Source organism: Neomonachus schauinslandi, chromosome 6, assembly GCF_002201575.2.
Source record: "Neomonachus schauinslandi chromosome 6, ASM220157v2, whole genome shotgun sequence".
Lineage (NCBI taxonomy): Eukaryota > Metazoa > Chordata > Mammalia > Carnivora > Phocidae > Neomonachus > Neomonachus schauinslandi.
The window spans coordinates 124,336,283-124,364,052 of NC_058408.1; the positions used below are offsets into that span (position 1 = coordinate 124,336,283).

Sequence of the window (27,770 nt, forward strand, 5' to 3'; positions counted from 1 at the left end):
GGGGGGGGGGGGGGGGGGGGGGGGGGGGTGGGGGGGGGCGGGAACTGCTTCGGCTGTGCTGCCCATGAGCTACGAATTAAATTCTCTGTATTCTCCGTCTTTCCATCGCGATTCACTGGGGGCTGCATTGCATCTCACAAGGCCCTGTTGTTAACACGCAGGAAAGGAACTATTTCTTTTCTCCTGTCTTTTCAAAACTTGTTATTTTCAATAGACTTTGTTTTTTAAGGAGTTTTGGGCTCAAAGCAAAACTAAGAGGAAAATACAGAGAGTTGCCAGATGCCCCACCTACCCCACCCCGCACCCCACAGTCTCCCTTACCATGGGCATCCCCCGCCGTAGCAGTCCATCCGAACAGGTGAGGAACCTATGTCCACACACCGTTGTCACTCAGTCCGTAGTAGTTTAACATGAGGGCTCACTCTTGTTGTTGTAGTTCTGTGGGTTTGGACAGATGTTTAATGATATGTATCCACCACCGTAGCATCATGCAGAATAGTTTCACTTGCCCTAAATCCTCTGTGTGCCAACTATTCTCAACTATTCACCTCCTTCCTCCATCACCCCTGGCAACCACTGATCTTTTTATCGCCTCCATAGTTTTGCTTTTCCAGAATGTCATAGAACTGGAATCAGATTGGCTTCTTTCACTTAGCGATATGTATTTAAACTTTTTCCGTGTCTTTTTGTGGCTTGATAGCTTGTTTCTGTCTCTCTTGTTGAGTAATATCCTGTTACCTGGATGTGTCACAGTTTATTCTCTTGTGTCGCATGTGCTTTCCTAAGGCAGTCAGTCCCTGGCAAGGGGAAAGGAATTGCCACAAGTGACTGACAAGTGTCAGTTTTGGAGCAGAAGAGAGTCCAGCCTCCTCGGAAGCTCAGGCTGCCTGACACATGAAAACAATTTGTGAAGGGTTATTTAATGAGGATGGAATGGGGAAATAGTGGTTGGGTGGGTACCCAACAATGTTTGCTTCAGGAACCACATTTTCTTCCTCTTCTTCTCCCCCCTCCCCCTTCATCTTCTTCTACTAGATTTTTTTGGTCTGTAAAACAGTGTGTCTTAGAAAATCTGAAATATGCATAAAAGTGAAATAAAACAAAACTTGCCCACAAGCCCAAATTCTGGTGATTACTATGTTAGCATTGTATTGTGTCTCGTTCCAGAGTTTTCTGTTTAGTTGTAGTGACACACATAATGAGACATGAAATCAGGACTCTTCCTGTTGTAGTTTTGGCTGAGGCATGAAGACAAAGACTCCCTATGCAGAAGGACTTGTAGGGCACACGCTGTGGTTGAGAACCAGGAAGATGACTCACCCATACTGAGGGCAAAAGAGGATTAGGAACTGGAGATCTGGGGACTTTTGAGAGAATTTCTTTGTAAAAAGCTGTGTTATGAGTCCCAACCCCTTGGGCAGTTGGGGTCCCAAACCCAAAGGGAGGGGTTCCCCTCACCTCAAACCTGGTATGGTGAGCTTCATGGAGACTGCTAGGGGAAAATGATACATGTCTCCTGGGGTTGGGGGTGGGGCGCCCAGGAGGCCATGTCTGACATAAATCTAGGGGGTCCAAAGGTGAATCTGTGGCTTTCAGCTTGAGAAGGCAGAGTGGGGAGTGAGGAAACACAGATCTGCTTTGGGAGCCAACCCCGCTTCTGTGGACGGTGAGGCAAAGGAGGTGTCATATTCCCTGTGGACGGTGGAGGGCTGTGTGTGAGGGAGAGGTGGCCTGGAACTGCTTTAGATTTGGGTTGAGAGGCTCACCCCAGGTGACAGGACCCCACCAGAGGATCCATATGACTAGGTCACTGGAAACCAGATGTGTAGGGGAGAGACGTAAAGTGCAGTTTAACCCTTCAGAGGCATTCATGGGGACCCCTCTTAGGTCTTTGCTCTGTTTTCCCAGACTTCCTCAGGCTCCTCACCCTGGTGTCTCTTGACACCCTCCCTGTCTGGTGTCCCCACCCTGCTTTCTGTAGGTATTCTTCCCCACCTCTCAAGAGAACAGAGTCCCAACTCCAGGCCCCTTCCTGTGTCTTGCAAAACTCTGCCATCTCAGGCTTCAGCCAGATGCCAGTGGGGACTCCCTCCTCAGGATTTGGCTGGTTGAAAATTAGCAGAGAGCTTTGAGAGAGGATAACTTGAGGCTTTTTTCCCCCAGGGCTTGTGATCAGTGTTCTACTTATTTAAGGGCAAAAACATTTCATTACCATAACAAACTCCCACAGAATAGATTCATGTGAGGAGTGCCTGGTCACATGCTTTTTGTTCTCTCCTTCTGGGACTTCTATTAAAGGTATGATACTCCTTCTTGCTCTATATTCTAGGTCTCCTACTCTCACTATTATATTTTCCATCTTTAATCTCTGTGGGCTGCATTTTGGATAGTTTCTTTTCACCTAACTTCCAATTCACTATTTCTCTTTTTAGCTGTGTCTAATCTGCTGTCCACCCTGTCCCTTGAGATCCCAGTTTCATTTATTTTCAGAGCTGGAATTTCTGTTTGGTTCTTTTCAAATCTGCTACGTCACTTTTTATAGTTTTTAGTTCCCTGCCAGATTTTTCAAGTTCGTTTTTCTTTTTCTTTCTTTGAACACAGTACGCACAGTTGTTTTTAGTTTGTGTCTGATAATACCAATACTTCATGTACTTTTGGATCTGTTTCTCTGGTCTGCTATTTCCTTGGTTCTTCTCATGGAAGTTGGAATAATATTTTGAAGTCTTGGATTCAAAATCCAGAAAATATTTTTATTTACTTCAGCCAAGAGGTTGGGGGTGTTACCAGTCTGGGACCACTACAGTTCAACTTCAAGGCTTGATGCTGCCAAGTAAGAAATCAGGGTGCAAGTCTGTGAGGGCTAGTTTCTGTCAAGTTCATTCCCCACCTGTTCTGCACCCCATCTAGGGTGTGTAGTCCCAATTCTGTGCAGGGCATGGGTTTTCAGAGTTACCACCTGTGACAGGCTCTTGTTTTCACTTTTTTTTTTTTTTTAAGATTTTATTTATTTACTTGATAGAGAGAGACACAGCGAGAGAAGGAACAAGCAAGGGAGCGGGAGAGGGAGAAGCAGGCTTCCCACTGAGCAGGGAGCCCGATGCAGGGCTCGATCCCAGGACCCTGCGATCATGACCCAAGCTGAAGGCAGACGCTTAACAACTGAGCCACCCAGGCGCCCCTTGTTTTCACTTCTTTCCTTCGGCACTGAGGATACTCAAAGCCCAGCCCCTGATCCTGTGCCTATTTCTTTCGGGTGGGCCAATGTCGTCTGGATAAAAGCAACCTGTAGGCTGGGCATATCTCTGAATTCTTGTCTTCTCCCAGAGCTTAGCCTGGCAATTCCTAAGTAGTTTGTAATCTGTGGTGTTTTCGAGATGATGTTAGTCTGAGTTTTTGGCCCACCTTTCATTCATTGTCCTCAGTGGAGAACTGGCCTGAATTACTTTGTTCACTGTGACCAGGAGTTCACATGAAGAATGAGTGATCATGACCTTACTACTTGAGAAACAGCAACCCTGGCCTTATTCACTAAAGGAGACTTTGCTACCTTCCTGGGCTTATTTTCATCACAGAGAGCCCATATCGATTGCCCAAGAACACATCTGTGTTAGTCATGAGGGATGAGCAGTGCCATCCTCATATAGTTACTCTCTTGGCCCCAGTTTTTCTCTTGCTACCAGCAGAAGTAGCAAGAGTCAAGGAATCAGGAGATTTGGTTTCAGTGCTGGCTTTGCTTATTCCTTGCCGTGGATAAGGAAGTTATTTCTTCTTTTAGGCCTTTGGGTTCTTAATAGTTTGTACATATCATGGGATTAAGAATCAGATCTCCTAAGATTATCTCCCAAGATAAGGACTGAAAATTCCCAACATGCAGCTTGACACATTTAGATGCTCAAACCGTGTTTGAGGAATATTAATCTGGACGAGTTACATGATTATATCAATTTAAGAAAATCTCCCAAATAACAGTAGCTTTAAAAAGAGTTTATTTCTGTCTCATGTAACTGACATCTGAAGACAGGTAGCCTGGGGCTGGGGCGCTGACCCTTCCATCTTGCTGCTCCTCCATCCTTCGTGCATTGCTTATGGCCTGAGTTGCCACTCAGGCTCCATCTGAGGTTTAGGCAGGAGGAGGCGGAAGTCAGGAAAAGGGTACCCCTCCCAGGGAGACTTCTTGGCAGTCCCGTCCAGTACACCTGCTTAATCTCACGGGCCTGACTTTGCATGCGGCTCACATGGAGCTGCTGGGGAAATGGGGAAGACGGAATCTCTGAGCTGGGTGGCACTTGGCACTTGGCTATTTGTAAAGTTCTTTTTCTAAGGAAGACAAGGAAAAGGGAAACTGGTAGGCAACTGGCAGCTTCTGCCACAGTGACCTTGACTGAATCACTTTTCCTCATTGAATTTCAGTTTCCTCTTCTATAGAAACTGATGGTGGTGGGCGGGGGGCACTGCTGGCATTTTGGGTGGTGCCCCAACTCTTCACGGTGCAGAACTGTTCTAATGCAGTACAGGGTGTCTAACGTTCCTGGGCCATACCCGTAGGAGCCCTAGGCATTGTGACCACCAAAACAATCCCACTTTTTTCTCACTACTCCTAGGGGACAGTACTACTCCCTGTCGGGACTCCCTGGACAGGAAGATCCTGAAGTCCTTCTGAGAGTGGCATTCTGTGAGAGCCTATGATTCTATGATTCTTGGGTCTCAGTAACTTCATTTGTCAAATGGGCAAACAGAGAGGAGACGATGGGAATGCAAATGTCTGCTTCTTCAGTCCTCTCCGGCGTTGGAGGACGAAGGGAATCATTATGCAACTAGACTCAAGGTCATTGGCCTCCAGGTGGTCAGAGAAGGAGAAAGGACAGAAGGAAGAAGGGTCCAGGATAGAACTCTCCAAGGAATGAGAGGGAGGGGAGGCAGGAACCCAGAACACCTGGTCCCAACAGGGGCCCACTGCCCCTCCCCAAGGCCCTTCACTGTGCCCCTGACCTGAGAGCCATCTCCTGAGAAGCTGGCACGGCGGCCGCTGTCTGTCATGATGCCCTCATTAGCGGCTGCCGTGTCCATTGGCGGGACCTCATAAGTGGGGCCCATCTGACCTTTGGGGCAGCAGATGCTATGTCTGGCAGGGCTGATCAAAGAGCCTGGGCCCAGCCCTTTCTGCCTCTGGTTGCTGCCAGGGGCTGGCGGTTAGCTAGGTCATGGTGTGCTCACTCCAGTGGGTTCTGATGGAGCCAGAGGGAGGAAGTGTGAGGCTCGAGCATCCTGTTGCCCGGGTTCAAATCTGATTCCCACACTAATTTAATTGTGCGACATTGAACAAGATCTTTTTGTCTTGTTTGTTACCTCACCTGCACAATGCAGGTGATAATAGTACCTATCTCACAGTGTTGCCTGGATGGGGAGAGCATGGAGAGTGGTGCCTGGCATATAGTTGGCGCTCGGTAAGTGGTAGTCCCTGGGCTTCTGGGCAGAGGCCCCCTTCTCTCTTTGTTCTCGGCCAGGAGACTCTGATGCGTACTCTGTGGCTTTCAGGGTTTAAGCAGCTTGCCCCAGGTTCCACAATTGGCCAGAGCTTGTGCTCTCCGCCACCCCATGGTGAAGAGAGGCATTCCCCAGAGGGAGTGGACAGTAGACCCACTGAGGCCACATAGCAAGCAGGGCCAAGCCAAGCTCCACTCAGAATGGGCACCTGAGCCCTTAGCTGCCTTCAGCTGTGCCCATCATAGGTCTGGAGCTCAGAGAGCCACGTCCCTGCTACCTGCCCCCGTGCAGACGAGAGGCTGGTGTGGGCTCGAGTGCAGTGTTATGAGTGTTGCCTTCAGCTGCATCTTAGAGCCCGAGGGAGGAGTGGGCCCAGTCTGAAATGTTCTTGGAGCCACCTAGGCCATAGGCAGGGAGGTTTTGAGGGGCCTGTGAACAGGGTCCCCTGAATTAGCCAGCAGCTCAGGGCCTGACGCACTTGTTGCTGAGGAAGGTTGCACACTGTGAATGGAGTGAGTCTCCATGGCCGGGCAGGCAGGGCTGGGCCTGGAAGGCACACAGCGAAGCCAACAGAATCCCTGTTTGGGATACCTCTGACCCCCTGCCACAGCCCCGTTCCCGCTGCCCTTGGCTCCCTGCAGCTGGGGTGTGGAGAGGGAGAGTGGGGACTGTGGCTGGGGGACTGCGGGGGCTGGTGGCAGACCCCAGCACCGGTCCTGGTTGTGGCATTCATTATCACTGAGAATAACATTTAAGCTAATATAATAGTGATAGCACGCTCATTATAGATGTCAATGATTAATGACGATGAATTAACAATAAGAAGAACTATTCGTTTTCAGTGCTTACTATGTGCCAGGCTTTGAGCCAAGTGTTCTGTATGAACTAGCTCCTTTCATCTCATGAGGAAGGAAACATCAGTACTGTTTTCAAAGAGGAAACTGCACTGTGAGGGTGAAGTGACTTGTTCACGATTGTGTGGCAGACAAAGGGTAGAGTCTGGGACCAGATCCCGTGGTGTCCATGCATGGACTTGCATGCCATTTAGCAGCTGTGAATCACTTTACCTCTCTGGATTTCCTTTTGGTTATTGGCAAAAAGCCTTAAAAACTTTCATCCTGATTACATCACAGGGTAGTGGTTAGGATGAACTGAATAAGAGATGTGACAAGTATTTGTAAATTCATCCATTATTCAATCGACAATGATTTATTGAGACCCAGATTTGTGCTGGTCACTCTCTCAGGGACCAGAGATGCAACAGTGAACAGAACAGGCAAGTTCTCTGTGTTGGTCACCTCCATGGGATCTAAACGCTAGTGCGGGGTGGGTAGGGAGACACATAATAACCAAGTCGATGAATGAACAAGCATGGTGGTTCTTCGAAGTGCTCAGTTCTCTAAATGCAATAAGACAGGGGATGGGTCTCACTCTATTTCAGCTGGGTTGGTAGAGAGGGGCCATCTGAGCAGGTGACACTTGGAGTGGGAACCTGCTGACTTAATGAGCCAGCCATGGTGAGTTATGGGTGAGGGACAGTGAGGAAGGGTGGCTGGGGGCGGAGCATGGTGAGGGGGAGGGACAGACAGTATGAGAAGGGGACAGAGTCCAGCAGGGGCCAGGTCGCAGGAGTCTTGTGGACATCGGCAGGGAGTTTGGACTTTTTTCTCAGGGCAATGGGGACCTGGTTGTATTGGTTAGAAATACACGTGTTGCAGAAAACTAGACCCCTAATGGCTTAAACAAATAGAAGTTTATTTTTATTTTTCTTACTTGGAAAGAAGCCTGCAGCAAGTTCAAGGCTTGATGATGTTTGGGCTGACATCCTGCCCTGTTGGGCCTATCCTGGCTGGCTGTCAGTGGCTGCGGCAGCTCGAGGCATCATATCTACATATAAAGCAGATCCTGCTCACTTCTCATTAATCAGAACACTCTTGGCAGCGAAGGAGGCCAGAAAGGAAGTCCAGTGTAGGAAGGACCTTTTCTGGCCCAGGAGTGGAGGCAGGCAGGAGTGCTAGGGCGGGTGGCTGGGTGTGGGTCAGCCAGCTGTGTCTGCCGTCCCTCACGGGCATAGGATGTTCTGGGCTGGGGCCCGAGATTCTGTGTCTCAAACAAGCTCTCCAGAGATGCCGACGTGGCTGGTCTGCTGCCCACACTTGGAGGAGCATGGGTAGACACCACTGGAGAGTTTCAAGTAAGAAAGTGGTTACCTAATTTCTGTGGTTCTGAGGGCAATCCAGCGTAGGGGACAAGAGGGGACGCCAGGAGACTAGTTAAGAGGCCAGAAATCATAGTCACTTGCATTCGTGTGGTGGCAGGGGAGATGGCACTGCTGGGTGGGTTAAAAAATGGTTTTTTATTTTTAGTTTTTAGAATTGTAATAAGGTATACATAACAAAGTTTAATCATTTTAACCATTTTTATTTTATTTTTTTTAAAGATGTTATTTATTTATTTGACAGAGAGAGGGAGAGAGACAATGAGAGAGGGAACACAAGCAGGGGGAGTGGGAGAGGGAGAAGAGAAGCAGGCTTTCCATTGAGCAGGGAGCCCTATGTGGGACTCAATCCCATGACCTGAGCTGAAGGCAGATGCTTAACGACTGAGCCACCCAGGTGCCCCTAACCATTTTTAAGTGTACAATTTTTAAGTGTACAGGCATTAAGGATGTTTACAATGTTGTGCAACCACCATTACCACCATCCACTTCCAGAACTTTTGTATCGTCCCAACGTTTTTTTTTTTTTTTTAATCATCTGTACCCTTTAAGTACTAACTCCTTGTTCATCTTTCCCAACCCAGTCCCTGGCAGTCTCTATTCCGGTGGTGTCCCTATGAGTGTGACTGCTCTAGGTACTCTAGAACTCATACAGTATTTGTCATTTTGTGACTGCTTTTTTCACTGAGCATAATATTCTGAAGGTTCAGTATGAATTAGAACCTCATTCCTTTTTAAGGCTGAGTAGTATTCCCTTGTGTGGACAGAGCACATTGTGTTCATTCATTCACCTGTGGATGGACATTTGGGTTGTTTCCATCTTTTGGCTACAGTGAGGCGTGGGCTGTGAACTTGGTGTGCCAAGTATCTATTTGAGTCCAGTGGTCAGTTCTGAGATCTATTTTGGAGGAGGGCCCTCAGAACTTGCTGGGAGTAGAAAGGAAGGGTGTGAATAGAATTAGGGACGACTGGCTGGTGTTTGGTTTGGAGATGATGGTGGCATTTATTAAGATGAGGAAGAGGCTGTAGGGTGCTCTGTAAACATTGGATATTATCACGATTTTATTCAGGATTGTTTTAAGCAGTTATCAACAATAAAATTGCCCCAATAAAGGTAACAAAACAGTACTTTAGTAGGTCATACATCTGGGGCTTGGCCATCAGATTTCCATACTCCTCTGATAACTGCCTGATTTAAATCAGGAGTTGGCACGCGATGGCCCACAGCCCAAATCCAGCCCACCACCTGGCCTCCTACAGCCCGAGAGCTAAGAATGGTTTTCACAGTTTTAAATGTAAATGTGAAAAAAAGACCATGCAGCCCTTTAGCTAGAACTGTTGTTCAATTTTGCCTCTTGGCTTTCCAAACCTAAAATATTTACTATCTGGCCCTTTACAGAAAAAGTTTGTCGACCCTTGGCCTAAATTAATTGGTTTGGCTCGGCCTGAAGAAGTGTGCTCAAGTGGAAACGACAAAACGGGACAAAACCCCTCCTCACTAGTGCCGACCTACTTCTGTACTGGTGGTGGTTCTCCTCTTCCCTGAGTTTGTGCGGCAGCCCGCCAGCCCCCCGCCCTGAGCCCCCTCTGCAGGTCACTGGGGTTACCAGCACCCGCCAGTCGAGACCGTGAAACTGATGAATGCCTGCGCAGTGCTGTTTACCAGGAGCAAGTGATTTATTTTAGCATCTAAATTTTAAATGGTGTCTCTGTGTCCCAGGAAGCTGTCTGGTTTAGAAAATTGCCTGTAATAAATGCATGCAATAAATCCATTATTTTAAACCTAAAGAAAGGTATTCAAGTTTTATAAGAGAAAATCAGTTTCTCCTCATCCTTGCTAAATACACATTACGTAAATAATTAAAAAACAATGGTTTGAATGGGCGCTAAATTACCAGCTTGCCAAAATGCAATCATGGCTCTTATTTTTCCAATTAATCATGTAAAAAAATCTGTTGGCTGGTGTCTCCCTAGTGAGGCTTCCTCTCCATTTCTGAATCATCCCAGAATCCATGGCGCTCACTCAGTGCCATGGGCTGGGTCCTGCTGCGAAGCGCCGCGTGGGAAGGGGGCTGGAGGGGCCAACCGGTCTGCGCACAGGGCCCCAGCTCTCAGGGGTTCAGCTGTTGGCCCCCGTCCCGGATGGCCCTGTACTTCCTCACCTGTGGCTGCAGGGATGCGGTGGCCTGGGTCTCCCGAGGGTTGCAGGGCTGCCTGTCCTTGGGCTCCTGAAGTTCTCATTCTTTCAGTTAGTTCATGCTCACTCAGCGCCTGAGGGGCTGGGTCCTAGGAGGGGGTCAGCTTTGGTCCCAAGATTAGGGCTCGACTCAGCCAGCATCAAACCCCTTTGCCAGAGAACTTCTCATCACATCCATCTTTGAGGGTCTAGGGCTCGGGCAGGACTTCTTCAGTGGACTTTTTGGACCCCTTGCGAATTTACCCCCTGCTCCTCAGTAATCCTCTCTGAGTGCTGCTGGAGATTGAGAGCAGTGGTCTTTGTTGGGCCATAAGTGGTCCTGGGGGATGAATGTTTCCTTGTCTTACCTTGGCATCACGAAGAGGGGTTCCCAGGAATCTATTCCCCAAACATTGATTCCAAGGTGAGAACATTGCCTGGTTCACCTGGTTGAAGTGGCTGGCAGCTTCTGTCTTGAAAGTTTATTAATTCATTCAACAAACACACAGCACCTCCTATGTGCCAGGCACTATCCTGGGTGCTTGGGATACACCAGTGGACCAAAGACTCCGTCCCTTGTGAGGCTGCGTGGGGGTGTGTTAAGTTCTGCTCTGGAATGTGGCAGGTGCCGGGGGTGCCCAGAGGCGGGAGGACAGATTGCTGTGTGTGTGTCCAGGGTGCTGGGTGAGGCTTCCCGGGAGAAGATACATTTGCTGGGGTCTTGTAGCTGAGTGGGATTGGCAGAGGTAAACAGGGTTGGGGAGCGAGGTGCCTGTGAGAATAGCAAGACCTGGGCGGGGTCAGATTGGCAAGGGCCACGTGGCTGGAGCCTGGGATGCTTTGGGAATAAGTTTGCTCACAGAATTCCCAATTTTTTGCAAATAATTCAGCTCTAGGAGGGGCCGCTCAGGGAAAAAGCCACCTGTAGCATGGGCTGGGGCCTGATTTTGGGGGACTTTGTTGTGTAGAACGGTTTGGACTGCGCCTTGGTAGCCACACTTCCAGGGACCCCAGCAGTGAGCCAACTCTTGCAGTGTCATTTACAAAGACTCTAAGGTGAGTGGTGCCCTACAGTTGTGTCCTGTCACTCTTCCCTTCCATGTCTTCCCCAACTCTTTGCCCGAGGGCTGGCCGTGTGGGTGCCTGTTGCAAGCATCCTGATGTGCTGTGTCATCCCTGACCTTCCCAGCAATCGCATTGAATAACTTCTTCCTAGGCGCCTGCACGCCACACCTCCTGATTTAGGACCGGAATTCATTAGCACCTGCTTTGTTCTCTCTCTGGCTACCTTCAAGGGTGGGGGTGATTCCCTGGGCCTGTCTTTCTCAGCTCAAAGTGATTCTCTGCGTACAGTGTTTCTAACTATGTGCTCAGCCCCAATCTTGGGGCTCTGAAACAGTATCAGGTGGGAGTTTAGGCCTGGTATCTTCAAGTTTGGTGCTTGGGCCATGTGAGCCTGCATCGTCCTGTTGAAAATAAGACCCCAGCTCGGATGTGCCGAATTTGAATCTCTAGGAGGGGGGGTTGGAGTCAGGTGTTGGACATGTCCCCCAAGTGGTTCTTATGCAGGTAAAAGTTTGAGGAATACTGTATAAGGGAGAAGCTCCTTAGCATTTTGGGGAGCTAGAGCTAGATTTCCTTGATTTGATTTCATTTGTTTACCACCCAGAGATAGTGGGATCTTGGCTCTGGCCTCTGCCTGTTGGTATCTAGGTCTCCGAAGTCACCACCCACGAGGCTCTAGTTCCTGGTGGAGAGAGTGAGTCTTTCTTGCTTAGAGCTACATCTCCTTCCCTGCAATTTCCCCCTGCGGCTCTGGTTCTGCCCTCCAGACTCACACCAGGCAAGCCTAATACTTCTTCCAGGTGGCAGCTCTTCAGATTTCTGAAAGCTGCTGTCATCGGAAGATCCTGGAATTTCTTGACCAGTCTTTATCTAGTATGATCTCTAGACACTTTGCTCTCCTGGGTGCTCTTTTGAATGATGACTCTGTGCTCTGAACTTTCTAGGTATCTTCATTTACTCCTCCCAACATCCTGATAAAGTTGCCTTTATTATCCCCATTTTACAGATGGGGAAATACGGGCCCAAAGAGGTGAAGAGATCTTTCTAAGGTTACATGACTAGTTCGTGCTGGAGCTGGGATCTGCGCCCAAAGTCAGCTAGAACAACAAAGCCAGCACTTTATTACGATCCCCATTTTACAGATGGAGAAACTGAGGCTTAGAGGAGTTAAGGACCTACCTAAACCACACAACATCCCATGGCAGAGCTTTGAAAAGGCCCTAGAGTGTGCATTCTTCATCATGATGCCAAATACTGCCTTCCCACGTGATAATCATGCCTCTCTCAGAACCTCTGCTGCCCGACACAGGGGCTGGCAGGCACATGGTGAACAGCCAAAGGAAACCTGGGCTAATATAATGTTTGATAATATTCTTAGAGCTTGACACTGCTCCCATCTAATATGTATATGTACATGGACACATATGTTTGTGGACAAATATACCCATATTATATCGGAGGGAATACATTAGCAAACAAGCAATGCTATGAGATAACCTGGTGCTGTTCAGGGGGTGGGGAGGCGTTTTCAAACCAGCCTGGTAATGTCTGGCTCTGATCAGTAATGCCAGTGTTTATACTGAGCACCTATCGCAGGCGCAGGCGTCCGGGGCCCTGTACTGGATCGTACTGCCGTCCACTCAGCCTGACTCGGGTTTTGTTCAGGTGTGACATAGCCATGCTATGGGCCCCAGACAGGGCCCCTTCCCCTGGCACAAAGGCCGAATGTTCATGAGCCCAAACCAGTGATTCTGAGCCCAGATTGCACTTTAGCCTCACCCAGGGAGGTTTGAGAACTATGACGGGGAGAGGCACTCCAGACCAAGGAAATCAGACACGCTCAAGGTGTGTGGGGCCCTGGTGTTGTGATGTGCGCTCAAGGGTTGCATCTAAGTCGACCACAATAATCCCAGCGCTCTTGCTCGCGGCTGTCTTAGGTCCAGGTGTGTGATGCAGTGCTGGCCAATGAGACAACAGGGGGACATAAAGGAGAAACTTCTCTGCTTCTCCGCTCAACACTCTACTCCCAACTCTGGTACTCCTGGTCACCAGAGTGGGGCACCCGCCGCATGTCCTATAGTTCAATGCGGTTCTGACATTGCCTATGCGGAGTTAGCATCGGCTGCTACAGGTTGAGGGCTCAGGCCTAGGAGACTGTCCCTGCCTCCCACCTGCTTTGGACACCAATCCCAAGTCTCTTGTTAATTTGCTAGAATGGGTCACAGAACTCAGGACAAGTTTACTTCCTGGATTACTGGTTTATGATTAAAGGATACGACTCAGAAACAGGCAGATGGAAGAGATGCGTAGTGCGAGGTAGCGAGGAAGGGGCCCTGTCTGGGAGTGCCACCCTCCCGGCACCTCCACGTGCTGGTGAGCCTGGAAGCTCTCTGACCCTCTTCCATTAGTCCTTTTTTTTTTTTTTTTAATGGAGCCTTCATCGTATAGTTGCAACTGATTAAACCATTGGCCATTGGTGATTGAACCCACTCTCTGCCTCCCTCCCACCCCAGGAGGTTGAGGGGTGGGACTGAAATCCCCACCCTCTCATAATGGGGCTGCTCTCCTGACAACCAGCCCCCCACCCCTTCCCTGTGGTTGGTGTTCTAGGGGCTTTCCAAAGATCACCTCATTAATGTAAAGTCAGGTGCGGTTGAAAGGGCCTCGTTATGAATAACAAAAGATGTTCCTTTCACTTTGATGGCTCTCTTCCTTTAGGAAATTCCAAAGGCTTTGGAGCTCTGTGCCAGGGACAGGGACAAAGACCGAATATCTATTTCTTATTATACATTATATAGCATCTCAGGAGCAACTGGCTGGAAGACAAGGGATACAAGGCCCCTCCCTGTCTTTGGCTGTTCTTGTGTGTGCTTGGTTCTGCTTCTGTTGCAATCCTTTGATGACCACGCCCTGGAAAGCCCAAAGAATGCCAGGGAGGCGGACCCGAAGCCTTGATTTTATTGAGCCACTAAATTAACAAGATTGGGAAGGTCTCTGCCTCCAGGCTTCCTGTTTTATGAGATGGTGTCTTTATTACAGGAGCTTTCGTTTGGCCTCCTATCACTTGTGGCTGATGGCATTCCTAGTTGTCACCGTCCCCATGGAGCTTACAGCGCTGCGGGGGAGACAAGGCACACACATCAGGTGTCACCAGGTCACTGCCTGGCAGTGATCAACAACTCGGCAGCAACCACACCATCACAGGCACTGCTGCCCAGAGAGGGGGCGGGATGGGCGTCAATGGCCCCCCTGCTTACCCCCCCCCCACCCCCGGCATGGGAAGAGCTCACAGAGGGGAAGGGCGAGTAGACTTGAGATTATAGAAGGGATTCCAAGCCTGGCCTTGGAAACCTGCCTTTGCCACTTACCAGCAGTGAGACTTTGGGAAACTGACTTAACCTTTCTTGGCCTCAGTTTCTCATCTGTTAAGTGGCGATGATAATAGAGTCGAAATCATGGGGCTTTGTGAGGATTGGAAAAGACATTTAGCATGGTGTGTGGCACATGGGAGGCTCTGGCATGAAAGCCATTGTGATGATCACTCCTGAGGCATGAATCACTGTCAGAGCCCTGGTTTCAGCCGCACTCCTGCCACCTGTCCTTAACCAGCTGGAGCGCTTTCCTCCCTCTGTAGATCTTGACTCACCTGCTGCAGGTGGTATGAGGAAACTCACCGGCAAAGCAGATCTTTCTTTAGGGATGCGTCTGCTTCTTTTTGTTTCTGCTGTTGCCTTGTTCCACGTGGTTCTGGATCCCAGAGCTCAGCTTTACCACTAAACCCAGATTTCCCCCTTCAGATAGATCCTGAACTAGTTCCCAGACTCATGGTTTTTTTTTCTGGCCATGAATTTGAACTCCCTTGTCTTGCAGATCTTGAGGTACCCTTTCTGACCTGCCCCAGTTGGATGCTCTGAGCACAGAATCTCCCTGCTGATAAATTGGCTCATGGGCTGTGGTGAGTGTCGGATGCGCCCCCCCTCCCCAGCACCCCTGGCAATGGAGTGTGAATACTGTTCGAGCCTGCCACAGTGAGCAATGTATCTGAAGCCTCACGTCTGATCTTTAATTCATGTGGATTTTGCAGCTTACTTCCTGACTTTAACAGGTCATTATAATATAAAAAGTTTACAGTAATTTACCATGAGGAAGGAATTCAGAGATCTTCCATAGCTGCCCTACTGATTAATGCATGGGCCACAGTACAATGACTCCAGCTGTTTTTTAGTATTGGGCTGACTTGAAAAGAGATCTCATTGCCCAGCATGTTAGCATCTTTCTGTCCACGGTGACAGTATGCCGAGCACCCAGATCCCTGTAACTCTGTGGCTGTGAAGGGCCATGGTTCCTTTTGCCTTAGCTTTGGGTAATCACTGATGAGAGACACTTGGGGTAACATCAAAGGGTGGGCCAGTGGAGGATGTCAGGCTTCTGTCGGTAGGCCAGACAGCACAGGAAATGCCGAGGAATCATTCCTTGGCCTGATGATGCCCTGGAGGTTTGCTTCCCGCTGCCCTCTGGGTCTTTGACTGGCCTGCCCCTGCTTCTTATCTGGTCTCGTTCGCGTAACTTGAATCCTGTAGGCTGTCTATTTGGCTCTGCCCTCTGTGTCAGAGAGGATACATGTAATGGAAGACCCAAATAGGCAATGGCTTAAACCATGATGACACTGAATTATCTCAGTATGAAGTTTGATTAGAGTTGATGAACAAAATGTCAACAGGGAACCAGACTTTTTTGATCTCTCTGCTCAGCCATCCTCTTGCTTAAGTTTATTACCTTTTTTTTTTTTTTTAAGATTTTATTTATTTATTTGAGAGAGAGAGAATGAGAGACAGAGAGCACGAGAGGGAAGAGGGCAGAGGGGGAAGCAGACCCCCTGCTGAGCAGGGAGCCCGATGTGGGACCCGATCCCGGGACTCCAGGATCATGACCTGAGCCGAAGGCAGTCGCTTAACCAACTGAGCCACCCAGGCGCCCCAAGTTTATTACCTTTTGATGGCAAGATAGCTGCCATAGCTCCAGCCATCATGCTGCACACAACCACATTCAAGGCAGGAAAGATACTTCCATTAAGTGTCTATCTCTTTTATCAGGAAGCAAGAAGCTTTTCAGTGGATTTATCTTTATGATCTCTCTTTGGCCAGAACTGTATCCTGACTACAGGGGAAACTGGGAAAGTGAGAATCTGGGAAAAGCACATGAGGCTACTGTGTTGGCCTTTGCCCCATCCCGATTCACCTTCTGGGGCTAGAACAACCAGGGTCTGTAATGAGGAGGAGGGGAGATGGCTTTAGGGTTGGCACTAACAGTGTCCACCACATTTCTGATTTCTTGTGTCACCATCAACCCACTGCCTCAAGTCGTCGGCCTGCCCTGTGCCTGTCTGAGGAGACCTCAGGTTCTGGCAAAGGATAGCCTACCTCCTACATGGTCACACCCTTCTCCATAGTTATTGATGCCCTCCTTGGGGTTTGTTCTAAAATCTTGAAAGGGAAGATATGTCCTCTTTCAGCAAATCTCAGTGTTGCACTCCCGCCAGCTCTGTAGGATACGGAGGAGAGAGAAGAGAGAGACAGCTCTCACCCTGACGCTTCTCAGACCACTGACTCTTAAGAACAGAGATTTTTCTGAAGAAAAGGCTGACCATTCGCTCCCACACAAAATTATTCCCCAAATCAAGTTTGGATAAAATGACTGTCCCTGTAATCGGTTTTTTTTTTATAGACAAAGAATGCCACATGTCTGTATCACTTTCCCTGGGATGGGCATGGTTTCTTTTTCTTTCTTTCTTTCTTTCCTTCCTTCCTTCCTTCCTTCCTTCCTTCCTTCCTTCCTTCCTTCCTTCCTTCCTTCCTCTTATTTATTTGTCAGAGAGAGAGAACACAGCAGGGGGAGCGGCAGGCAGAGGGAGAAGCAGGCTCCCCGCTGAGCAAGGAGCCCGACATGGGACTCGATCCCAGGACCCCAGGATCATGACCTGAACCAAAGGCAGACACTTAACTGAATGGCCCCCCAGGTGCCCTGGGTTAGGCATGGTTTCTTCTGCACACAGAAGCAAGGGCACAGACTCTGTATGTAGTCTGATGCTGAGCTTTGAGTCCTGGCATGGCCAGTGTGACCTTGGGCAGGTCCTCGAACTTCCCTGGGCCTCTCTTTATGCCATGCTGCATCGGAGACATAATAGCCACCCGCCAGGGTTGCTGTGGCTTTAGGACAGGAGGCCAAAGGACTTTTAAAGGGAGGTGGCTGCAGTGCTCTAAGGGGCCACAGTCACTCCATACCTTCAAGGCTTCTTTCATGAGCATATTTTCAATTATGTATTTGCACTTGAACTTGGCCACCTACTGACTGACTAACTTTGCTAGAAATCTGTTCCATGGCTCATTTGGGAGCACCATTCTTATACCTCATTGGCCTTTTTGCCTCTTTTTAAGCTTTCTCAGAAAGCTGGTCCCAGGTCTCCAGCTTCTTGATTTGTGGGTATCTGCAAGAGGACTTTGCCCTCCTTTCCATTGCTATTTTTTATTTTTATTTTTTAAAGATTTTATTTATTTATTTGAGAGAGAGAGCACACTAGCCGGGGGGGTGGGGGGAGAGGGAGAGGGAGAAGCGGGGTCCCCGCTGAGCAGGGAGCCCAATGTGGGGCTCGATCCCAGGACCCTGGGATCATGACCTGAGCTGAAGGCAGACGCTTAACCGACTGAGCCACCCAGGCGCCCCTCCATTGCTATTTTGTTCTTTTATTGTGGAGATTAAATTTATATACAGTAAAGTCCACCAATCTTTAAGTGTATGTATAGTTGATTTATTTCTCTGTATGTATATGCCTGTGTAAGTACCACGCAGGTCAGGATATGGGACATCTCCATCACTCCAGAGGCTTCCTTATTCCCCTGGCCATCAGTCTCCCACCCCCCACACCACTCCCTGCTCCATTAGCCCAGCTTGTCCTCACCTCACTCTTGAACTTCCTATGAGGTGGCGTTACACACCCTGTACCTCACATTATCTCCTCAATACCTTCACTTCTATTTTTCTTTTTCCGATCAATTTTAGGCCGCCTATCAGCCAATCTTCCTGATGGGTGGAGCTCCTCCCTCTGGCACACCACCCACAACAGTCTGCTTTGTCTCCTGAGATGGGCAGAACCCTCAGACATGCTTCCTCTAGCAGGCAGTGTCCCAGGACATATAGATGCCTCCCCCGGCCCCAAGCGTAGGCCTTTCCTCCACCCACCCTTCTCCTAGGGGCAGCTGGGAGGCTTTGCTAGCTCTCGCCATTGCAGGGCTCTGAGGCGCTGGGCCTGGTCCGGGCTGGCACCCTGAGCAAAGGTTTCTGAGAAGTGGCCCTAAGTGAGGGCGAGCAGGGGCTGCTCTATGAAATAGGGCCTGGAGGGCAGGGTCCCGCTCCTGGCTGGAGGCAAGAGATACTGAGAGGCTTTGGGGCAGGAGTGGATGAAGCTGGAGACCCAGGAGAGATCTGTGAGTAGGTATGCTCACAGAAAATCCAGAGATGCTAGAAGGGGCCATCCCCAGGTGTGGGTGAGTTAGGCATTAGTCTAGGCCTCCTCTGAGAGGGAGGGGGGATGGGGCTCTCAGGTGGGGCCCCACCCTGCTGACTGACGCGGCTGACCTTAGGTGGGGGAGGGCAGGAAATCCCCTCTTGCCTGCCTACCATGCTCTGTCTTCACTTATTTGCTCATGTAGCAACATTTAGTGGGAACCCCTGGGGTCGTTGGGCAGTGTGCCAACACCAAGGATGTAAGGATACACACAGGGCCTCTCAACCCAAGGGGCTCACTGTCTAGACCAGGCTGCAGACAGGTGGCCCACTTGCCTCCAGATTTGGCCCTCAGATGTGCTTGCTTTGACCCCCTTGGTTCGAAACTTGGAACTGCTCATGCAGAGCTGATTCCTGGCTTCCCTGATAAACAGGAAGATCGGCAGCCCTGGTCTGCACTGCTCTGTGGCGGCCGCGTCCCTGGCCTCCCGGACGGGCATGCCAGCCGGGCGTGCGCAGTCCCCCTGCTCCCTGTGGCGGGACGACGGTCCTCCTCCTCATCACTTCCCCGTGGGCCCTGCAGACCTGTGAGCTGATTTGGATGGGAGGGGTTCGCGTAGGCTTCACTGAGGGGGGCACGGGGCCTTGACCTCACTTGACCTCCTGGTAGAGTGGCTGTCTCCAAGTCTCCGGAGTCTCCTGCTCCTCATCACATCCTTTCCATCGCATCCATAAAAGCCTATGCTGGGGGTGGGGTGAGTGGGGGGGAGCAGAAGCCAAGATGATGGCACCAAGGCCCATGGAAGTGGGTCTTGGGGTACGGGCTGCCTGGATCCCAAAGCCCTGGGGCTGCTGGGTCGGAGCTCAGCACTACAGCTGCAGAACCTGGAGGAGAGTTCCCCAGGGATTCGTTGAGGTCACTCACATTTGAGAACCACCAAGAAGAGGGGGCTGGGGCTCAGAGGACAGTGGGGTCAGACATGTCGTGTTTTCTAGGGCAAGGCCGGGGACCCCACTCCATCTTTCAGCTCCCCTGTTGGACCCTTGTTCTGGACCCCCTCCTTCTGGGCACAGCCGAGGCCCCCAGCTGGCCAAGGCTAACATTTTCTCCAGCCTTCCTGTCCCCACCCTGCACCTGGAGGAAAGGTCATTCTTGCCTTTGCCAAGTGTTGTCATTTCCCAGAATCTTTGAACTGTCATGTGGGCAGGAGTCCAACTCCAGGGAGTGGGACAGTGGCTGGCTGGCGGGTGAGGGCCACCTTGTCTCCCCTTCGCCTTCTTAGGCGGCCTGGTAGTTGCTGGGTTCTGGCCAGGGGGCCGGCACCATGGCCTTGTGCAGGGATGGAGGAGGATTTGGTGATTTGTTCAAAGAGAAGATGCTTTCCTGAGTTGGGAGCAGGATAGAGCAGGGGTCCTTGGCTACTTTACCTTTGGAGCTTTCAATGACGGGGGTGGGGAGGTGTCTGTGGGGGTGGTTGGGGCAGGGACTGGGCTGGGCAATGAGTCAGGAGGCATTCAGTCTCAGGGCCTTGTCAGTGAAGGGTGCATGACCCCAAGAGTGAGTGCCTCCTTAAGAGTAGGGTGACTAGGGAGCAGAAGGTGAGGGGGCCCTCTTCAGGGCTGTGAGGTGGCCACCCTGCACTTGCAAGGACCTAAGAATGAGCGCCTCCTTAGATGTGGTCTCTCTCGCCTTCCTGGTCCTGGTTACTGTGCTGCAGGGAGCCTCTGGCTGGCTGGGGACATGCTCTGGGACAGCAGGCGAAGGAGGGGAGGACACTGAGGGCATTCCTGTCTCTCAGACAAGCCCACTGGTTCTCAGCCTTGGCTGCACACTGGAAGCCCCAGGGAGCTTTCCAAAATCCTGATGATGAGGTCCAGAGGTTCTGGTTTAATGGATCTGGGGTGCAGCCTGCCACTGGGGTTTTTTAAAGCCCCCCCCCCCGCCCCCGCCCCAGGGATTCCAGTGTGCAGCAAAGTTCAAGAGCCTCTTATCTGGATGGTGCAGGGTGGGTGGTGTTTACTTGTTTTCATTTCATTGATTTTCGTGTGAGCCCCACAATCTCCCAAGCACGACACAGACTTCTTTGGGTAATACAAGAAAACATGCACCGAAGTGGAGGGGGTTTGAGGAGAGTGGAAAGAAAGCCTGAGCTTCAAGTTCCCGGTCTGTGCCAGATGCGTCATGTTTGCTATTTAAAAACCAGTTTGGGGAGGTGGCTCTTCCCAGGCTCAGTTTGCAGATGAGGAGCCTGAGTCTTGGCCACGTTGACCACGTCATCCGCGTCCCATGGCTGTGGAACGGCAGAGCCTTACGTGGGATACACATGTGACAAGCGGTGGGTAGGAATGGAAGTCAGTGCTGTCGCTTTCAGACTGATTTCTCAAACAAAACATTTGAGGCGTCAGCTGGCGGAGGAGAGGGCTTGGGGAAGAACAGAGTCCCCAGCTCGTCTCTGCCCACAGGATGGAGGGTGGCGTGCAGAGAACGCTATTCTAGTGTCTCTTCTCCCATCAGACTCTGGTCAGAGTCAGTCTGAGCCAGCGGCCCCAAGTGATTTTAAGGAAAGATACCAGTCTCTCTTTCCCTCTCCTTGTAGCTAAATAGGTCCCCGGACCTAAAGTGAGTTGAATAGTGTGAATAGAAGAGGGGACCTCCCTCCTTACCTACAACTGAGCACTACCTCCCTCCCCATACCGGAGTGGCTGCAAGTCCACCAATTACGTCATTGGGTTCAACCAGAAAATACTCATGGGAGCGTAAATGGGGGGAGGCTATTTAGTCAGTCACATCATCTTGTGGATTACTGAGGACCCTTTGCGGAGCGGGTCCCAGCCTCCTTGGCAGAGCCCTGGGTCCCGGCCAACAGACAGCAGACACCACAGCAGCTTGCCACAGAAGCTTCTGAAGATGTGGAGGGAGCATTTGAGGTGAGGCTTGGAAGATGCTGAAAGTTGCTATCTAATGGATAAATTCATGCAAAACAATCAGCACGGTGGCTTCCAAAACCAGTGACAACGCTGTGAGCAGCTTTTTGCTGTGGTGGGCAAAAGTCCGCTGTATTCTGCCGCCAGCTCATTTTGCTCTCTCAGGGTGGCTCATGCGGGAGTGACGGGGCAGGGAAGAGAGTGCCAGGTCCGGTGTGGGGAGATCTGGCTGGAGTCCCACCTGGCCGCTTACTGGCTACCCCGCCTTGGGCAAGGAGCTTAGCTCGGAGCCCTGGTGTCCTCATATACACAGTGGGGACTTCTGCTTCCATCCAAGATGGAGTAAGAGGGACTGGATTTACCCTTCCACCTGAAACAATGAAAAAACTACAAACAGACCAAATACATGAGACAGAGGTTTTTGAAAACATTGGACATTAGGCCACAAAGTTCAGTGACCCCAACGAGCTCAGTGATTATCTCAGCTTCTGCCTTGTGTGAGTTTCTAGGTCATGATGCCAGGAGAGGGGCCAGAGGCCAGAGGGGAGAAATGGGAGTATACTATTGTAAGGCTCTTACACTTGATGTGAACTGGTAAGGTATCACTTGAAGGTAGACTGTGATCTGGTTGAGATGTATATTATAAACGCTAAAGCAACCATTCAAAGAGCAAAGCGTTAGAGCTGATAAACCAATGAAGGAAATAAAACAGAACCATAAAAAAAAAATACTCAATCCAAAAGAAGGCGAGAAAAGGGAGTAAAAAGCAGATGGAACAAATAGAAAACAAATAGCAAGGTAATAGACGCGAGCCTAAGAACAGCAGTAATCTCATTACATGTAGGTGGTCTAAACATCATTTAGAGATGGTCATATATTTTGGATATTAACCCCTAATCAGATATGTGCTTGCAAATATTCCATAGGTTGCCTTTTCATTTTGTTGGTTGTTTTCAAGAAACACACTTTAAATATAAGGACCCAAATATGTTCCACACAAAGGGGTGGAGGAAGGTATATCATGTTAACACTAGTCAAAAGAAAGTGGCAATGGCTATAGTAATACCAGAGAAAGTAGAGTTCAGAACAAAGAATATTACCTGAATGATTTCGATCTACATATTTATATCTAATCTCTGTCTAGAATATACAAAACAGTGATCTTTGTCTGGTTGGATTTGGTAAGAACAAAGTGAGGTAATATCTGGGAAAATGCTTCGTAGGGCTGGCTGGAGCATGGCCTGCAACGTCTGTACAGTTCTGCCCCCGCTGGCACTCCTTAGACCTGGCAAGTTTACCAGGATCTGCCAAAACAAGGGGCTTTCCTCAGCTGCAGAGAGAGATGGGCCCAGACAGAGCCATGCACCCCAGGAGCTTTGGTAATCTCAGCAGATGCTTGGCTGAAAAGAAAAGTCAAACAGTGACTGTGCTACATCCCTTTTGAGCCTTTTCTCATTTATCAGTCTTATTTGGTTGGGGCCCGTATTCTCTCCATGTAACATTTAAGGAAATGGAGCCCAACATCACAGAGCCATTAAACCACTGAGTCAGAGTTTGGACCCATGCAGTAGATGAGAGCCCAAGCCTTAAACACAGCCCTGACCTCGGGGCAAGGCACAGGGAAGGGCTCAGCTGGCAGAGGGCTGCATCTAGACTCTGAAGAAGAGAAAGAGGGGGCAGAGGTAGGACGAGCCCCTCTCCAGGCAGGGCAGCCCTGCATCTCCTCATCCTTCCTCTCCCCCATCCCCATGCTCCTTACCTGCCTTCAGCAGGAACCCGTGGGTGATGAATGAGGACCAGATGGCTGGAGGGAGCTGGCTCTGGGCAGTGGTGGTGAGCAGACGGGGATGCTTTGGGGCTGCTCCAAGTCAGGTGCCCCTAACTGCCCTCCATAGTGCGGGATGTCTCAGCCCTTCCCAGAGTCACACAGAACCTTGGTCTAAGGAATGGGGTAATAGGGACTCCTGGGTGGCTCAGTTGGTTAAGCGTCTACCTTCAGCTCAGGTCATGATTCGAGGGCCCTGGGATGGAGCCCTGCATCAGGCTCCTTGCTCTGCGGGGAGCCTATTTCTCCCTCTGCCTGCAGCTCCCCCTGCTTGTGCTCTCTCTCTCTGACAAATAAATAAATAAAATCTTAAAAAAAAAAAAAAAAGGAATGGGTAACAGTACTGATGTAGTTGTCTGAAGGTTCTTTGAGAGCCGGGCAGTTCTTTTTTTTTTTTTTTAATTTTATTTATTTATTTGAGAGAGAGAATGAAATAGAGAGAGCATGAGAGGGGGGAGGGTCAGAGGGAGAAGCAGGCTCCCTGCTGAGCAGGGAGCCCGATGCGGGACTCGATCCCGGGACTCCAGGATCATGACCTGAGCCGAAGGCAGTCGCTTAACCAACTGAGCCACCCAGGCGCCCCGAGAGCCGGGCAGTTCTTAATCAAGTGCAGCCATGCCTCTTCTCTCTGCCCTCCTGCTCCCTTCTGGCCCTGCTCTCCTCTCTCTCGCTCAGGGATATGTGCTCTCCCCTCAGACCCTCCTCTGTCTTTTTTTTTTTTTTAAAGATTTTATTTATTTATTTGAGAGAGAGAATGAGAGACAGCACGAGAGGGAAGAGGGTCAGAGGGAGAAGCAGACCCCCCGCTGAGCAGGGAGCCCGATGCGGGACTCGATCCTGGGACTCCAGGATCATGACCTGAGCCGAAGGCAGTCGCTTAACCAACTGAGCCACCCAGGCACCCCCCTCCTCTGTCTTTCATAGCCTTCTTGGGGCCCGTGCCTCTGTTCTGCTGGGACAGGTAGGAGGATTCCCCTTCATAGCCCTGGAAGGAGGTATTGGTGGTGAGGTGCAGGGACTGGGGTGGGGAAGGCATGAGGGCCAAGTGAGACTGAGCTTTTTTGTGTGTGTGTTTCATTGGTGTTTTTTAAAACAAATTGAGGTGAAACTCACAAAACACAATTAAACATTTTAAAGGGTACAATTCAGTGGTATTTAGTGCTTTCACAGTATTCTGCAACCACCACCTTGCTCTACTTTCAAAACCTTCTCATCGCCCTAGGAGGACACTATGCCTGTTAAGTACCCACTCCCCACTCCCACCCCACCCCCAGCAACCACTGCTCTGCTTTCCTTCTCTGCCGATTTGCCCATTCCAGTCTTTTCATAGAAAAGGAATCATACAATATATGACCTTTTGTGTCAGGCTTGTTTTCCTTAACATAATGTTTTTGAGGTTTATCCAATTTGTAGCATGAATCAGTACTTAATTCCTTTTTGTGGCTGAATATGTTCCATTGTATGAGTACACCACAGTCTGTTTATCCATTCATTCTTTGATGGACATTTGGGTTGTCTCCATCTTTTTTGGCTGTTGGGGAAAATGCTGTTATGAACCATTGTGAGCAAATTTCTGCTTGAGGACTTGTTTTCAGTTCTTTTGAGCACATACCTACAAGAGACACTGCTGGGTCATACGGCAATTCCATGCTTGACTTTTGAGAAATTACCAGACTGTTTTTCACAGCAGCTGCACCTCCTTTTAGTTTTTAAGATCATGTTATTCTAAGTGCAAAGATAATAAACCTGTAAAATTTTATACCATATTATTTTTACATAAAATAATACACTATAAAATTTTGGAAATTATTGAGCAGTTTTTAAAAGTTTTAAAGTAATTAAGAATTATAAAATCGTATATAAATACATGCTTATTGTAATAATTCAAATCAAGACGTTTCTAGCAGAAAAATTCCCTTTTATCTGTTCCTCCACCTCTGTCCTATCCCTTTGCCTGACCAGTGTTAACCCTTTGGTCTGTATCTTTCCAAGCATTTTCCAGGCATTTGAACAGCTTTTGAAAAAAAAATTTTTTTACGCAAACATATTATACTATCCATATTATCTTGATTTGAAATCTTTCTATTCGTTTCTTGTGAATGTTGATTATTCTAGTGACTGTCATAGAGCAGCCTTGGACAAAGCTGTCCTTTGGTGGCTGGATAGGGAATGTATTTGTAATTTTCTTTTTGTTATCTGCATTTACAAATTTAAAGAAGGAACATGAATTTCTTTTATAATAAGAAAAGTCAGGAAGAATTGGAGGCTTGGAGGCCCCGCGCACAGCTCGTACCTTAATTTAGCACTTACTTCACTCCTGGTTGTATAATAAGCTGTTTACCGTTTGCCTCCCTTGAGGGCAGATACGGCTTATTCATCTGCTGTCCTCCCTACTCCTGTGGAGTGTGCCAGGCATACTGGAGCTCCGGCGAACAGGCGAGCGGCCCCTCCAGGGCTGCGGCTGAGGCTGCAGAGGAGAGGGTGGGTTCCGAAGACCCTCATGTGCCTTCAGGCTCACAGAAGGACGAGCGTCTTCTTCGGGGCTGGGCCCTGGGTAGTGACGCGCCCTGCGGGGGCGTCTAGGCTGCCCTCCGTGGGAAGCTGGGTGGGAGCTCAGGGACAGTTATTTATGGTGGCTCCAGCCAGGGTGCCCATGGCAGGCGGCTCCCAGCTGAGGAAGTAATTAGAGTGTTGCCAGGAGCAGGAAGCAGGGAGAGGCTTGGAGGCTCCGGCTCTCTTTCCAGAGAGATATAAATAGCCGGTCTGGTGGTGGAGGTGGAGAGCAGTATGCACAGGAATGGAGGTGGGGGCAGCCAGTGCCTGGAGGGCGGGGGTGGGAGCTGTCTTCTCTGTCTTGTCTGTCAGTCTGGTTTGGGAAGGTGCAGGGGGAGTGGCACTGGCCGGGAAGGCGCAGGTGGTCTATGCCAAGAGGGTACCTGGTTGAAGTCCTCCTTCCCCTGCCTGGGGTTCCCCCATCTGTCCCTATGAGACTAGCCTGTCAAAGTTCACGTTCCTGCTTGGGTCTCAGACCCCTAGTGGGCGCACCATGGAAGTCACATAGACCTGTGGTGGTCCCGCTTCCTGCCTGGAACTTTCTCCAAGAAGCTAGTAAGGGTCAGGGTGGGATTCCAGAGCCCAGGATCATTTTTAGCATTTCCAAGGGAACAGTCTCTGCTGGTGCTGGGCAGCTCTGTGCCTGACTCATCTGAAAATACTTTATAAATAACCTGGAGGAGGGACGTGGGCTGTCCGTTCTCATGCCCCCCCATGCTCCGCAAGCAGGTTGCAGGTACTGAGGGCCCCAGAGCTTCCTAGATGTCAGAGCAGAGCCCCAACTCTGGTCGGGAGCCAGGGCCAGGGATGCTCTGGGAGGACTGTCAACTTCTGGTGATTGGCACTGCAGTGATTCTGGGGCCCCAAGGAGTCCTCCATTTGGCTGTGATGTCAGCACCCCCACTTTCTGTAGGGTGCATTGGGGATTGCTGGCTGGCCAACTGAGCCAGTATGGGCTAAACTTGCTGGGTGACCTGGGACAAGTCATTTTCCTCCTCTTGGTCTTGGAGCCCTCATTGGTAAAGTGAGAGCGTTGAACTAGGCGAGTTTGAAGGTCCTGTCTAGTGGTTACATTTTTGGCTCTGTGTCTGGCTCATTGTAAGTGTGGATGAGTGGCAGATGGGAGTGGGGGGCAGGGGGATGAGCAGTGACCCACATCTGGAGCCTGTGTGCTGGACAAGGAGAATCTCTCTCACTGTTCCAGGTAGACACTTGGAGCTCTCAGGCCAAGTGTCCAGGCCTCTGAAAGGTGTGCTTAGATAGGGCCTGATTATTGTCCCTGAGGACTTGTTTCACCACAGAAATCCTACTAGGACCTGGGAAGCTAATATCAGCTTGGCATATACTGTGCTCTTGTGCTAGAACATTTCTAACTTGTGAGGTAGTGAACTCCCTGTCCCTGACTGAATGTAAGGATGTGGAGGAAGGGACTCCTCGCTGAGTGAAGAGCTGCAGTTCAGTAGTTCCTGATGTGGCAGGGCGTCAGGATCCTGGAGGAGTTTGTTCACAATACCTGCTGAGTGGGCCTCCCACGGGTGGGGGCTAGGTGTCTCTGAGCTACCTGGCCCTCCTGTCAGCCGTGCTGCTCACCTCAGAAGGCTGGGGCTAACTAGAACCCAGCTTCCCTTACCTTAAATGCGGCATGCCATTCAGGTTTCCAGTTCTTTGCAACCACAGACGCAGGGACAGTAGATGAAAATCAGCTACCCCAGGAGACCATGAATGGGAAGCTGAATCAGCTGGCTTGGTATCTGCCCAGAACCCAGACAGATGGCTTCCCTGGAGACCTCTGAGGACATGGCTAGCAGGCGTCATGCTTTTGGGGATTATGCACTGGAAAGGTTTGGAGGGAAACAGAACCAGAGGGCCTTCACCAGGACTCTCTGCTCTGTCAGCTAGTCGGGATCAGATTCAGCCCCTGCCGAGTGGGAGGCCGGTGCAGGAGGAAGACCAGGGCCACCGGCAAGCCCACAGCCCCGATCAGACTCCCTGCTCCTCCTCGCTCACCATGTGACTTCGAGCTA

The 27,770-nt window shown here is 50.0% G+C and overlaps 1 protein-coding gene across 1 annotated transcript in view; it reads left to right on the forward strand.

The window, feature by feature from the left end:
* ZFYVE27 (zinc finger FYVE-type containing 27) overlaps positions 1 to 27,770 on the forward strand; it is an 81,297-nt gene that overhangs the window by 52,827 nt on the left and 700 nt on the right. The window lies entirely within an intron of this gene.